At 40.2% G+C, this 15965-nt stretch overlaps 1 protein-coding gene across 1 annotated transcript in view; it reads right to left on the bottom strand.

The window, feature by feature from the left end:
• Exoc4 (exocyst complex component 4) overlaps nucleotides 1–15965 on the bottom strand; it is a 771875-nt gene that overhangs the window by 462374 nt on the left and 293536 nt on the right. The window lies entirely within an intron of this gene.

Here is a 15965-nt window from a genome sequence, read left to right as displayed (position 1 = left end):
GCTACATAAGAAAATGGCATTGATCATGTCATTTCCTTCCACTCTTTCCCTAGTGATAATTATCTTGAATATACTAAATACATTTTAGTGACTAGATGGACACAATCCGCTCAGAGTTCTCATGTGTTTAAACTGAAGAGCTCTACATTAGTTACCAAAAATTTGGTTTCTTTCACTTTTTTGGGTTTCTTTCACTATTTTTAAGGCTGTAGCATACATTAGTACTTCACTGGTACTATATGCTGAATAATATTCCAAAGTATGTTTATGTCACATTTATTTATGTATTCACATTTTTGTGTGAAAGCATGTTTTCAATCCCCTTGAGCATGTGAGTCTATGCTTAACCTTTGAAGAAACTTCCAGACTGTTTCTCATAGAGGGGATACCTTAATACTATTTTTGGGGGGGTTGTTGTTGTCTTTCTGCTTTTGTATAACCAGATGCTTAATAGAAAGTTGTGGGCACAGGGGGATGAGGGACAAGTATTCTCCTCTCTAGAAGAATCATTCCCACCAACATGAGGTCCCAGTCCATCCTCCCTGGGGGTGCCCCTCTATGCTTCAAAGGATCTTTGAGGAAGCAATACCAGGCTCACCAGATGAGGGAGAGCCCAGCATCACTGGGAACTGGGAATATGAGAAGCCACCTATGCCGTCCACACTGTGTTTGCTAAATGCAATGACATCTCCTATGGGATGAGGCGTCCTTAGTGCTGAGGTCCCGTATGTGTTTGACAGACTGGAGTTTTCCAATGGTGGTTTGTGAATTGGGTATGTGGTGGAGAGAAACATCAGACAGAGAAGATTGAGACTACTAATCTTATTTTGTCTACAGAATGGCCTAAACTGCTCGGTGGGAGTGAGGAATTCATGATTATACCATTTCAGATGGAAGAGACGATGTTAGGAATGTTTCTGTTGGTTTCCTGACTCCTGGTTCTCCTGCACTGGTGGGTGCGCGTTTGCTGCAAGGTATCAAGAACCAAAGAGAAAAATTGCCCCTCAAACATCAGCCAGAACCCAGGAGGAACCACAGAGTAACTGGTGCGATGAGCAAGAGCGCAGCTGCAGCGGTGAGCCTGACAACCAGCACCAGGGTGATGGAGACAGACACCGAGGACACTCAAACACACCAAAGCAGAAATCCAGAAAGCTGCTGAGATCACAACAGTAAGTAGGCTTGAAACACGCCCACCAAGGCTCAGGGAATTTGGCAGAAGAGGGGGTGAAAAGAATATAAGAACTGCAAAGAGGAAGGGAATGTCCAAAGGTATTGCTCCCCCACCCCGCTTTGCAATGACTGACTGCTACACTCACAACTCATAACCCACAACCCAGGGTAATACCAGCAATGCCAGTGAGGAGGGCCCTCAGCAGGATGCGGGCAGGGAGGAAGGGAATGGTACCAACACATGATGTGTTCAGACAGTTTCTACTTAATAAAAAAAAAAAAAAAAAAAAGGCTGGCGTGGTGGCTCACACTTTTAATCCCAGTACTCTGGAGGCAGAGGTAGGAGGATCACCATGAGTTTGAGGCCATCCTGAGACTACATAGTGAATTCCAGGTCAGCCTGAGCTAGACCCTACCTCAAAAAGCCAAAAAAAAAATTGAGGAAAAAAAATGTTTTTCTTACCTTCCACTCAGAGATGTACTTAAATCTTACTCCCAAAGGTGGGAAGTAAGTATTTGGAAGGCATCAACAGAACAGGTTGACAGAACACTAATCTGGAATAGTGAAGAGAAGACATAGAAATGGTGGGCACTATGACAGAAACTAAAGAGTTAAAGTGGCAGAACACGTTGGTACAGAGCTTGCAGACAAAGGTAAGTAGTGCTGGCATCCACACACTGCTGCTTCACGGCTCACTGGAAGCATCTGCCTATGGAGGAACAGGAGACTTTAAATAACTTTACCAGCAGACCCATGGTCACTTTGGTTTAATTAGCAACAGTCCACATTCTAGTGACTGTCGATAGTAAATCTTGGAAATTTTTGTGGAATGAAAAATCAGTCTCCAACACAGCCAAGCACGAGGCATGAAATGATCAACACTAAAAACTGCAGATGGAGGATGCAGGTTGCCTATTCCTGTTTGAATTACACAGGACTCCACAAAACCTATGTTTAGCAAATAACTGATAAAAAAGTAAACTGAACTTTACAAAGTATCCACATTCTCCATATTTCTAGTGTACAATACATGTTTTTCACCCCAATGAAATAGTATGATGGTAAAAACAGGAAATGTAGCCTCCTCCTCCATTAGTACAAGACACAGTGATAACAACCACACAGAAAGTGATAAGTATCCTAGATGTGAATCTTGAGGTCTGTCCTTCAATAAGTGCAGTAAGATCAAACTCAGCCATCTACCAAATATGTTCCATATTTATACTTAGTCATGACTGTTAAAAGTCCACGCCTAAAGCTTTAATACTCTACATTTTATTTCATTTGCATATTCCAATTCTGGGAGTTTACTCACAAACTATATAAAAATAATAACACGGAAGAACTTAAGATCTGACAAAGATGTCCAGCACAGAATGGTACACTAGGATTGAAAAAAATAGAATTGATAAGATAAACCTATATACAAAAATATGCAAATAGATAAACAGTATACACATTTTAATGGACTGTTAAACAGTAATTTTATCTGGCTGGGGTTCTAAAGGCTTCCTGTATCTGCATTGGCACCTCTTTCCCAATTTGGGGGAAGTTTTCTTCTATGATTTTGTTGAAGACGCCTACTATGCCTTTGGAGTGGAATTCTTCTCCTTCTACTATGACCTGAATTCTTAGATTTGATCTTTTCATAGTGTCCCGAATATCTTGAAATTCCCACTCATACTTTTCTGTAAGTTTGTCTTTCTCTTTGTTGGACTGTATTAGATCTGTCACCTGGTCTTCTAGCTTAGATATTCTGTCCTCTCCTTCATCCATTCTACTGGTGAGATTTTCTACAGAGTTTTTTATTTCATTAACTGTGTTCTTCATTGCTGGTTTTTCTTTATTATTTCTATTTCCTTATTTATGTCTTGTATTGCCTTCTTTATTTCATGAAATTGGTGTCCAGCATCTTCTTTGATTCCTTTGATTTGTTCTTTGACTTCTTTGAACATATTTACAATCATTCTTTTGAAATCTTTCTTAGGCATTTCCTCTAACTCATTCTCACTGGAGGTCATTTCTGATGCATTAATACTTTTAGGTGGATTTATATTGTCTTGCCTTTTAGTATTTCTTGTGTTATAATGTATATATTTTTGCATCTTGGGTTAAGTTAATGCTTGGATTTTCTAGCTAGCTGGGTATTCTTAGCTGTATCAATTGATCTGATGTTATATATCTGCAGGGTAGGAGCTTAAGGTGTTAGGTGTGGCTCTTAAGACTCTCAGAGTATTTACAAAGGTGTTCCTAGGGGTTGAGTTTGCCTGCTGCTGCTGTAGCTGCCACTACTTCTGAAGCTGCCTCTGCTGGAACCACCACTGCTGCCACTGAAACTGCTGCTGGATCTGCTGCCGCTGGGGCCACTGTTGCTGGTGCTGGAGCCGCTGATGTTGCTGCTGGACTCTGCTCCTGCTTGGGTCCCGCTATCGGCTCAAGTTGGCGTGGCCGGGTCCCAGGACCGCTGCTCTGTTCCCTGGAGCTGGGCACAGGCAGTGGGGGAGGTGAGGAAGCCAATGCTGCTCTAGTTCTCTCGCTGTTCCATGTGTTTTACTACCCTGTGATCTGCTCCCCTGTTGTTTACTGCCGCTCTCCCTTCACGTTTCTTGAGTTGGGGAGAGCTCGGTGTGAGTGGAAGCGCCCCTCACCTGGCTTTTCCTGCAGCTCAAGCCAAGCCTGGTGGCTTTCTGGTGCGCTGCCACAGTCAGCAGACCAGCCTGGGCCACTTTTGCCGGCCTGTGCGGGCTCTGGATGCTCTGGATCTCTTCTACTTCTCCGCTGCCGTTTCAATTTCCTATACACCTCACATTTTAGTAAAAGTATATACTTTGCTGAGATATTTTGGTCTTTTTCCCCCCCATGCTGCTTTGGCGTGGTACCTACACCGCCATCTTAACCGGAAGTCCCCCTAAACAGTAATTTTAAAATACACAGCAAGAAGGGAAGAGAAAAAAAAATATATATATATATATAAAAATAAAAAGATGGGGGCTGGAGAGATGGCTTAGCGGTTAAGCGCTTGCCTGTGAAGCCTAAGGACCCCGGTTCGAGGCTCAGTTCCCCAGGACCCACGTTAGCCAGATGCACAAGGGGGCGCACGTGTCTGGAGTTCGTTTGCAGAGGCTGGAAGCCCTGGCACGCCCATTCTCTCTCTCTCCCTCTATCTGTCTTTCTCTCTGTGTCTGTCGCTCTCAAATAAATAAATAAAAAATTAAAAAAAAAAAGATGGGAACAATTATGACAAAAAATTGTTACTTAAAATCATACTGCAAAATAAGCCTTGTTTTGTTGTCGGATAATTGTAATAGTTGGGGTCTTTGCTGATTTGGTTCTTCTTATACCTCTGTTGAACTCTAGGTGCTTTTCAGTGGGTAAAACCATGTGTGAGTGTTGCAGAGGTTAAAATAACATAGACCATTATCCTTAGCAATGCTTCAAGGCCAGAAATATTTCCAAATATTTGCCATTCCACCAAAGGAAGTTACCAATTTTAAACCCCTTTTGAAGGAAATCTGCACTTTTAAATTTATTCACATAAATCAGAGGAAGCATATTTTGGACAACAAACCAAGTTATGAATTCTCATGGAATTTTTCCCTCTGTTTATCCTTCTCCCCAGTGATCAATTTTCTTATAACCTCAGAAAGAAGGTGGAGAGAAAGTGGGAAAGGACCTCTGTCTCGGTGATGAGGGGTATGCTATGTATTAGTCTCTCTCTCTCTCTCTCCATTCCACTCTCCTTTCTTCTTCTCTCTCTTCACTCTACTCTTCTCTTCTCTCTCTCTCTCTCTCTCTCTCTCTCTCTCTCTCTCTCTCTTTCTCTCTCTCTCTCTCTCTCTCTCTCACACACACACACACACACACACACACACACTTTCTCCTCTTTTTCTCCCACACACTGTCCTCCAACTGATAATGCCTGGCCAGTGTCTGGATTGCAGTGTGTCAACTCATCCAGCAGATCATTCTGAAATATCTGTTGTCCTTGTCCTGTTTTGCTTCTTACTAGTTGTAACTTTCCTGACAGCTGTTCAAAGTAATTTAATGTAATTTTAAAGGCCATATCCTGTATTTTTAGTTTTCTCATAGGAAGATAAATGCAAGTACCAGTCATATTACTGGAAAGAAAATCACTATGTAATCTGTCTTTACAGTATAATCTATAAATAACTTTGACTCAGAATTCAATTATCCACGGTTAAGTATCTGATACACAGATATCCCTGTTATTTTGTGTTTGCTTTAACTAATTTCTATAACAACATAACAATTCTAATCATTTCAATAAAAATAATAAATTGATAGAGCAGAATATAGTGTTTGGCTTAAATATCAGCTAATGGGATATAGTGAAATAAGATAGGAAAGATAAAAAATAGAGCTTTTTCTCTTAAAAATCCTCCCATATCTGAATTTTTATTTCTTAAATAATAAAATTTCCCTAACAATATATATTAGCAGTTAGTTTTTTTAAACTTTTGTTGTTGTTTATTATTTATTTATTTGAGAGTGACAGAGAGAGAGGCAGATAGAGAGACAGAGAGAGAATGGGCACGCCAGGGTCTCCAGCCACTGTAAACGAACTCCAGATGCGTGCATCCCCTGCATTTGGCTAAAGTGGGTCCTGGGGAATCGAGCCTCGAACCAGGGTCCTTAGGCTTCACAGGCAAGAGCTTAACCCCTAAGCCATCTCTCCAGCCCAGCAATTAGTTTTATATACACTTTTATGATACTGCATAAAATAGTAAATTACTACTATAATCTAGGAGAAACTTATTTGAATTATTATAATTAATAAAATATATACATATAAATTATGCTGGGAATTTAAATGAGAATGATATGTAATCTGTATTGTAATATAAGTTATGCTTTAGGAAAAACATCACTGGTGTCATTTGAGACTAACATACTTTATACTTATTAAATTGTATTTATTTTATATCCTCTTTCTGTTATGAGAAACATCTTGGATTGTGCCATAATCATCAAAATTCCCCACTATAAAGAAACAAAATAGGCAACTATGATGACATATGTGTACAAATTTAGTTCAAAAAATATTTATATGTTACTTACTCTAAAATAGGCTTCTGAATTTTAAACCTTTACAATCAATGATTTATAAGAAAAGGAATTCTGAAGAAAATTAAGAGTAAAACACAAGTTTATTGTATTCAACCATTTATAATTACTCAGTTTTGGGGGGCCATTGAGTGAGCTCATGCTAAAATAAACATAACAGACAATTAAGACCCCATGAACTTCACATTATGGTTAGGATATAAAAAAATACCCACCCCAAAATATAAAGCTATTATTAAACATAGCCAAAGAGTAAAAAAGCCCTAAGAAAAAGTACTGCTTTTGCCTTTAGAAACCATCTTAAAATAAGCATGATAAAATCCAAAGGAGAAAATGTGAGGTTGTAGTTGTTTAGTAAGGAAAATTTAACATTATTCTTCTACAAAGTAGATGATGGCAAGAATAATACACAATATAGAATTCCAAACATTGCTATTCAATACATACTCCATTTGGCCGATCAAAAACAGTGATAAAGTAACAGAAGTGCAAGGCTCCTTATCAACATTTTTGAAATACATCACACAGAATCACCACTACAGTCTCTTCCCAGACTACAGTCTATTCCTTTAAAGATTATCATGCTTTAAAAAAAAATTTTTAAAAAAGTTTTTCAAAAGTCTAAAATATTGAAAAAGCTTTTATTAAAACAGAAGGCACAAAAGAATTCCTAGTCAGTTTAGCACAGGAGGAAGCTGAGAAAGGCAGAGGTCACCAACAAAAAGGCTCTGAAGATTCCACATAAAGCAACTTAAGCCCAGAAGTTAATGATCCACAGAAAAGAGCCTCCATGTAAACATTTGTATATATTGATAATCACATATATCCTCAGAAATAGACAGCTAAATGAGGGTTTGAAACAAAATGGAAGAAAGTAAATGACATTTGAAAATTATTTAAGAAGCTTCGGTATGTCCAATACTAGACAAGGTCCAGATGCCAAGGTGAATGTCAGCACTTGGCTGGTTCAAATCTTAGAGTCACCTTCACTCTTTGGCTATGGTCGTGGCATCGTCTAAGCCCCAGAACTCCTATCAGCTTGTACTCAAAACCAGAGGGGAAATAGCTCAGTGGTTAAAAGCACTTGTCAGACAAGCATGAGGGCCTGAGACTGTTGGAGGTCACTTCCCCAGCACCCATGTGAACAGCTGGGCAGAGCCACTCGCTCCTGTAACCTTAGTCCTGAGTCCTGTAAGCACTGCAGAAGTGAGGAACATGGTAACTTGTAAAAGCTGAAGCTCCAGAGGCTGGAGAGATGGCTTAGTGGTTAAGCGCTTGCCTATGAAGCCTCAGGACCCCAGTTCGAGGCTCACTTTCCCAGGACCCATGTTAGCCAGATGCACAAGGTGGCACATGCATCTGGAGTTCATCTGCAGTGGCTGGAGGCCCTGGCACACCCATTCTCTCTCTCTCTCTCTCTCTGTTGCTCTCAAATAAATAAACAAAAATAAACAAAAAAATAAACAAACAAAAAAAGCTGAAGCTCCAGATTCAGAGAGACTATGTCATAAGGAAACACATGCATGAGCTGCTGAAGAGGCCACCAAAGTTCTCTGACAGCCACAGGTCTGCACACATCTGCACAAGCACGTAGACACTCACACAGGAAGGAAGGAAGGAAGGAAGGAAGGAAGGGAGGGAGGGAGGGAGGAAGGGAGAGAGAAAGGGAGGGAGAGAGGAAGGAAGGAAGGAAGGAAGGAAGGGAGGGAGGGAGGGAGGGAGGGAGGGAGGGAGGGAGGGAGGGAGGGAGGGAGGGAGGGAGGGAGGGAGGGAAGGATTTGCCCTGCTGTCTTTCAGAGGTGGTGACTCCCAACAGATATCGTGTACCCTTTGTCTGTTTCTGTAGCTGCTCTTGGGAGGTATCGCTTCAGTTAGCCACAAGTTCCTCCTCTGTCCCAACCCACAACTCATTGCCATCTGTTCCTGCTCTCCATATTTCCCACTCTCCTACTACAGTCCTCTTGATCCTCTAGCATCTTGCCATCTACAATCTTAGCTCTGATTGTTTTATCACTTTCTCCTCTTTCATTGAAATATGATCTACTATTATACAACACCAAGCGGGCTCTTGCCAATACCTCTGCCCTATTGACTAAGTCAACCTTGGAGAAGCCAAGTTACTTGCATTACTGTTCACACACAAGCCATGCTGGAAAAGGTAAACAAACATGATATATGGGCCAACCAAAACAGATCTGAGAGGCCACCATATTCTCTGCATGATTCTCGGTCCTGTTGTCCATGACCCTGTCAACTCCACTGCGTTCACGTCACAGACCCCACCCACAGCCTGGTCTCACATTTGTACTTCTTGCTTCCTAGACAATGTAGGTGACAACAACCTGGACATCCTCCACATTACCACACCAGACACATAAATGTTCAACACCTTCCTACCACTGCAAGTAGCAGGGCTCCCCAATGTAAAGCCAACGACAAAAAAAACATGGTAAAATATATTATGGAAATAAAATTCTGCTTTACACAAAATAACTGAAGAGAAAAAAATGATAGCACACATTAAACTCTGACAGATATGCAATTTTACTAAATGAGGTGTGACTACAGAATAGAAGACAAAAATCCTTAAATCGGGTTTGCAATTTGTTTTAACTATGATTATTATTCCTTAAAATCCTAACAATGCAGCTCAGTTGGTAAAAGGTTATGCATAGCATGCACAAAGCCCTGGGTTCAATACCTAGCACCAAATAAGCTGAAAACGGAAGTGCGTACATATAAGCCTATAGTCCCAATTCACTGGAGGTAGAGGATCAGAAGTTTAAAGTCATCCTCTCCTATATAAGAAATGAGAAACTGCCTCAAAAAAATAAGAAAATAGCTGGGCATGGTGGCACACGCTTTAATCCCAGCACTTGGGAGGCAGAGGTAGGAGGATAACTATAAGTTCGAGGCCACCCTGAGACTACATAGTGAATTCCAGGTCAGCCTGGGCTACAGAGACCCGACCTTGAAAAACCAAAAAAAAAAAAAAAAAGGAAATAAATCTCAAAAGACTAAGAATAAATAATTTTGAAATTTAAAATTTTGAGAATGGAAAACAAAAAAACTATATTAAACACTATACAATATAAAATTTAGGGCTGGAGAGAGCGCTTAGTGGTTAAGCGCTTGCCTGTGAAGCCTAAGGACCCCGGTTCAAGGCTCGGTTCCCCAGGTCCCACATTAGCCAGATGCACAAGGGGGCGCACACGTCTGGAGTTCGTTTGCAGTGGCTGGAAGCCCTGGTGCGCCCATTCTCTCTCTCTCCCTCTACCTGTCTTTCTCTCTGTGTCTGTCGCTCTCAAATAAATAAATAAAAAATTTAAAAAAATACTTTAAAAATATATTAAATTTATTCTCTGTATAAATAAACACATAGACTCAGCAATATTTTTCACACATACACATCTGTAACTCTCTATCATTATATCATGTGGTTGATTCTAAACCCTGAAGGATGTTTATTACATATTCAATTCAGATAACATGGCCAGGTAATTCAGCCTAGAGGAAGGCATATTTGTCCAATGAAGTGACTTCAATGACAGCCATAGCTCTACAATAAGGACGTACTGAAGCCAAACTGTTTATTTTTGAAGAGTTTGCCTGTGAATATTCCCTTAGAGATAATCCTTCGCAGAAGAGGGCAATATGAGTGACCCCCCACTTTCGAACAAACTATCACCCTGTAGATGACACTGGCTTGAACTCTTGATCCTCTTGCCTCAATTTCTCCTTGCTCTATGCGCTTTTACAAGGGTAGATTGCCATAAATTTCTAGTCATGGTTCTTGACTTTTTTGAGGGAGAGCCCACAAAAATCTTTTCTCGGCTTAGAAAAATATACATACACATGACAACACAATTTTATAAATAATTCCCAGGGACTAGTGACAAGCTGAAGAGCAGAAGCCAGGGTGACACGGTCAGAAAATGCTTCTTCTTCATCCACCTGTCCTTGTCAACACATTGAAACCTTCCCAACCTTTATTAATTTACAGACAGCCTAACAATACCTTGCTTACCTGCAAGGAACTTTTAAAATAAAGAACATATAAATATTTATGAAGGTCTTTAATTTTTTGGTAAAGTACATTATCAATGCTAGTTATTATAAACATGGAAACACTACTGTGTGTTTTGCTAATCTCAACCATAAAAGAGCTGTGAGTCAAATCCTCAAAGGAAGTCAGGTTTAATTATTAGTTTTATTCCTGGGTTAAAAACATACAAGATATGGGAAATGTTCAAATGGAAAGAATGAAAGTGTGAAAAAATATAGTAACTGCTGTCAGATATGTGAGTAACTACTATATGAAAAAGGAGGTAAGATTTTTTTCTATGAGCCCAGAAACCAGTGTTACAACAAATAGGTTGAAAAGTTCAGTTACATAGGAGAAATTAGATCTAGGGCTCCACAATGCCTCAGTGTAATGGCATAGTTTATAGCAATTTGTGGTAGATTTCAAAACAACTGGAGGAGTACAAAGTTTATCAACACACAGAAATGATAAAGATTTAAGAATAAGAAAATGCAAACTGCCCTAATTTGATAACATTTGATACATGCCTTAAATTATTGTACTGTATCCCATAAAATGCACAAATAGTGTACGTTATTTAAAAACTGAAAGTAGGGCTGAAGAGATGGCTTAGCACTTAAGGTGCTTGCCTGTGAAGCCTAAGCACTCAGGTTCAAATCTCCAGGTCTCATGTAGCCAGATGCACAGTGACACAGCATGCAATGATGCACATGTGCACAAGGGGGCTCATGCATATGGTGTTTGTTCCCAGCAGGCTAAAGGGTCCTGGCGTGTCCATTCATTCTCTCTCTCTCTCTCTCTCAATCTGTGTGTGTGTGTGTATCTCACTCAAAATAAACAAAGTAAAAAAGTAAAGATTTAAAATGTACAGTTGGTCTTATAAAAAGAAAACCTTGCAAAATATTAGAAGGGTTTGAAAAAGAAATGATTGGCTATCTTAGAAAATAGCTTCGTAGTGATAACCTAAGCCCTCCGTTTTCCTAATGGAAGCAAGAGATCCACCTGGCATGGCAGTATAAAAGAGAGGAAAGCACTGACTATTAAGTAGGAATCAACTTCAATAGGAAGATTTGGGGCGTTCATAAAAATGGCTGTGGATTAAACCCAGAAATATGAGCAAGTCAGTGACTAGCAGGAGGATTCTGCAGTGGCTAGCTTCTCTAAATAATCTACCAGTATGCTGTGTCATAGCCAGGAAGGTTCACACCAAGCATGTCTAATTGGGTCCAGTTACGTCAAGTCAGAAAGTTATGCAGTGCACACGAGAGAGATGACGATGAAGCAACTGGAACACTATGCACAAAGGACTGAGCGTAGACTGCTGAAGCAGCTCTCGAGTCCTTACCCATATAAAGACTTTCATGGAGTCTACCCACTGGTGTGTTGGGTAATATTTATCAGCCAGCGTTCTTGGAGGGGCAAGAGCCTGATTCAGAGCACTTGCTGATTTCTGTGGTGCCAATATGTTACACTCAGTTTTGCCTTGCTGGCAAAAAATACCCAACCAAGAGGAGTTTGTGAGAAAAAAGAGTTGATTTTGGCCTACAGACTAGAGGGGAAGCTCCATGATGGTAGGGGAAATGATGGCATGAGCAGAGGGTGGGCATCATTTCCTCACCAACATCACATAGATAACAGCAACAGGAGAGTGTGCCAAACACTGGCATGGGAAAGCTGGCCATAACACCCATAAGCCCACGCCCAACAATACACCACCTCCAAGAAGTGACATTTCCCAAATTGCCATCAGCTGGGAACCTGGCATTCGGAACACCTAAGTTAATTGGGGACACCTGAATCAAACCATCACTGAACACTTCCCACAATGGCCAATTTCAAGCTAACTAAGTGATGTCACTGAATACGCAGAAGTGACAACCAGATCCAGAGAGCCAGTTTAACCCTTCGCTGGCATACATGTAAGTTTATAACTGTTCTTATGATTCATACCATGTAATTCTGAGATCTTTCAGCCCTCCAAAATCATGTAGGATAATTGCTCTAAATGCAGGATTTTCCCATTTTGGTTCTGACTATGCTTTACAAATATAACTTGGTACTTATATGTCAAGGTGAGAGTTGCAGTTATGGGCAACCTTTCTCTACCAACAATTCTCTACCACAGAGGTAAGGTGGGGTGATTTCTACAGGGCGACTGTGAATCAATAATATTAAAAACAATCATTTTCCACCTTTTACAGGACAGTATGCATGTAACTGGAGTATATAGTCACAAAAGCCAAAAGAAACCACATATAAACATTTGGTATTAATATATGACCTAAGAGCGAGTTAAATATGAATACAGAACTTGGTGGTACATGCCTTTAATCCCAGCACTCGCAAGGCAGCGGTAGGAAGATCACTGTGAGTTCAAGACCAGTCTTTGAAACAATAAATCCTTAATGAAATCACAACATATTTTTTAAGTTCTCAAAATTTCCCTGAAACTCAGGACAAATATTAAAAGTGATGTTATCTACAAGAGTATCCTTCTGCTTGAAAGGTGCCTATTTAGGCATTCAGGAGTAAAATACCATGACATATGGAAATTGATTTAAAATTCTTCTGCAAAGGATAATGAGAAGATAAGATGGAAATGAAGTCAACATGATAACATTTTGAAAACTACTAACTAGTAAGTGTGGATCAGTATGCAGAAGTTATATGTACACTATTTTTCTACTTTTGTGTTTCTTTGGAGTTCTTCCAAAGAATAAGTGAGTAAATAAGTAAAGCTGTTGGAATGCAGTAGTTACATTTTAGCACAGGTAACAGGCATGTATTAATTTCCCTTAGAACCACAAAAATCTTAAAGTAAGAAATTCCCCTGAACAGGATGCAACATGTTTGAATACTATGCTGATATTTAAATCAATATTTAACACGTGACGTGTAATAGTAGTCTCAGAGCAAATTAAAATCACTGGGCTCCAAATCGAAAGTACCTATAGAAAGTAAGAGTCCTTCCTGGAGTTCTTTTTGACCAAGCAGAGATCAAGCTTGCCACATTTACATTATTAATTGTTCCTCCATATAAGCCGCCCTTTACGTAAGCCCCTAACTGTCATTTTGGGGGCATGGTGCTTAGCATAGGGCTGTCAAATAGCACACTCTGGATAAGCCACGATGTAGGCAAAGCGGAAGGCTTCCCAATGTGACACCCGGTGACATGATCACAAGCATCAAGTATAAGAGCTGCTTGTAGGTGGCAGACAATGGTCTCCAAGGATCCGCTTGACCAAACAGGGTCTTGCAGCTCCTCTAACAGCATGCTGAATGGGCACAAGTCGATTCTTGTTTATTATAACTGGGGAAAGGTTGAAATTCTTGGCATAGATCAAACTGTTGTTTGTCCGAGAGAGGTTCATATATCTCTTACTTAAGTATTTAAGTTCCCTGAGATTTTCAGTGTTGTTGGAAACAGTTAAGGCTGTTGCTCTCTCCTTTCATAGTAACTGTGGCCATCTTGGAAGTAAGTTATTTTGTATCTCCTCTTTGGTGGAATGCCTACATTTCTAACAGTGCCCCGGTGGTGGCCATCTAACTGAGAAACACACAGAGAAAGCCAAAAATCACCATAAATTCAGCAGGAGTGTCTGTGAGCAGCATGAGGCAGAGGCTGAGAACTCCGCTCTGCTTCACCACAGGAATGAGCCTCCATTCCCCAGCATGGGCAAGTACCACAATCTCAGTGAAACCAAAGCCCAAGGAAACTATACTATGAAAGTCTGAACATCTCCAAATTCAAGGCGATTTTTTCCAAAAATGCCATGCCTTATTTTTTTTTTAATGTATTTAAGGAAAATTTTCTAAATCAACTCATAACTTAAAGAAGCCAGTAAAGGGTGACTTACAAGGTTACCCCATGCTTCTGCTTGCCCACGTCTTTACTTGGAAAATATTAAATGCAATCATTACAGCTGTGTTACTTATGATTTAAAAAACTATTTTATTTATTTATTTATGAGCAGAGATAGAAAGAGAATGAGAGGGAGTATGGTTACACCAGGGCCTCTTGCTGTAAGTGAACTCAAGACACATGTACCACGTTGTTTATGTGCCTTTATGTGGGTGCTGAGGAATCAGACACAGGCTTTCACACTTTGCAAACAAGGAACTTTAACCACTGAACAATCTCCCCCAAGTCTGACCTTGTGAATTTTTTGAGGTAGGGCCTCGCTCTCTAGCCTAGGCTGACCTGGTATTCACTATGTAGTCTCACGGTGGCCTTGAACTCACGCATTACTCCTCCTCAGTCTCCTGAGTGCTGGGATGAAAGGTGTGCATCACCACAACTGGCTCAAGCCTAACTTTGTTTTTGTTTTTTTTTTTTGAGGGAGGGTCTCGCTCTAGCCCAGGCTGACCTGGAATTCACCACAAAGTCTCAGGGTGGCCTCGAACTCATGGCAATCCTCCTGCATCTGCCTCCCAAGTGCTGGTATTAAAGGTGTGCGCCACCACGCCCGGCCTAACTTTTTTATATTAGAGTTTCATGCAATGGTCCGTAGCATATCCATCACGAATATAAGGGAGGAACACATAGCCTGGAGTGAGCACTGATGAAATTCATTACAATAATCTGCAGCTCCACTGTTCATACTTCTTACGATAATTTTATGAAACGGTTACTGTCTTCTGATCTTCTGAAAGCACAGAGAAATGTTTGTATGATCAGAGAACGCGTGTGGTAGCACAACTTCACTGTGATGTCTCTTATTTACAACTCCATGGAGATCAGCAGGCTCCTTTTGGTGCCCAATAATTTCTTTTTCTTTTGCTCTTTTATTTTATTTTTTTTTTAATTTTTGAGGTAGGGTTTCGTTATAGCCCAGGAGGATCTGGAATTCACAATTCACTGTGAAGTCCCAGGGTAGCCTCCAAATCACAGTGATCCTCCTCCCTCTGCCTCCCGAGTGCTGGGACTAGAGGTGTGTGCCACCACATCGGCTTAATTCCTGATTTACTGACTTTCAGATTTCAATGCCAGGACAAGAACTGAGATACAAATCTGCAAAGGATGCTTGGTACAATGTTCTTCTCATGCTGTCCAGCCGAGTTTTCCCTCCCAGTTCTATATTGTTTAAGGTATGAATTGAAATAAGTTGTTCTATAATGCTTCAAACCCTGATTTATTAGCCGTTCACATTCCATCTGCCTCAGAAAATAGCAACATGCCTTTCTGTTCACTGGTGGCCCGAAAGGTTGCGGCCCAATTTTCTTTCACTTTATCATTTGATCAGCTTGTCAGACACATGTGTTCAGTTGTCCTTTCAACTATATAAACCACTTAAAATTCATGCATTTTTAAGAACCAGGCCTGTACAGCACGGGCTTGATTAATGCATTTGTCATCTTCCATATTTACTAATGTCTCCACAGAATTGATCATAAAAAACTGGCTTGGCTATTGTAAATGGCATTGAAGTCAGGCTGTAACAGTAATGCTTAACAAAATCAGAAAATAAATATCCTTATTATTTTCAAATAACTACTCTATGATCTGCAAATAGAAAAAAAAAGAACAATTTTAAGGCCTATAAATAGCTATAATAAAAGATAATAGCTGATAGAATAATCTGAGGGTACAGGAATTTTGGGGGAAGAGAAAGAAAATAATTGAAAGAGTCAAGAATCAGGAAGACACCATTTGTGGTTCTA

Source organism: Jaculus jaculus, chromosome 10, assembly GCF_020740685.1.
Source record: "Jaculus jaculus isolate mJacJac1 chromosome 10, mJacJac1.mat.Y.cur, whole genome shotgun sequence".
Classification (NCBI taxonomy): Eukaryota; Metazoa; Chordata; class Mammalia; order Rodentia; family Dipodidae; genus Jaculus; species Jaculus jaculus.
This window is presented reverse-complemented; position numbering and strand designations above follow the sequence as displayed.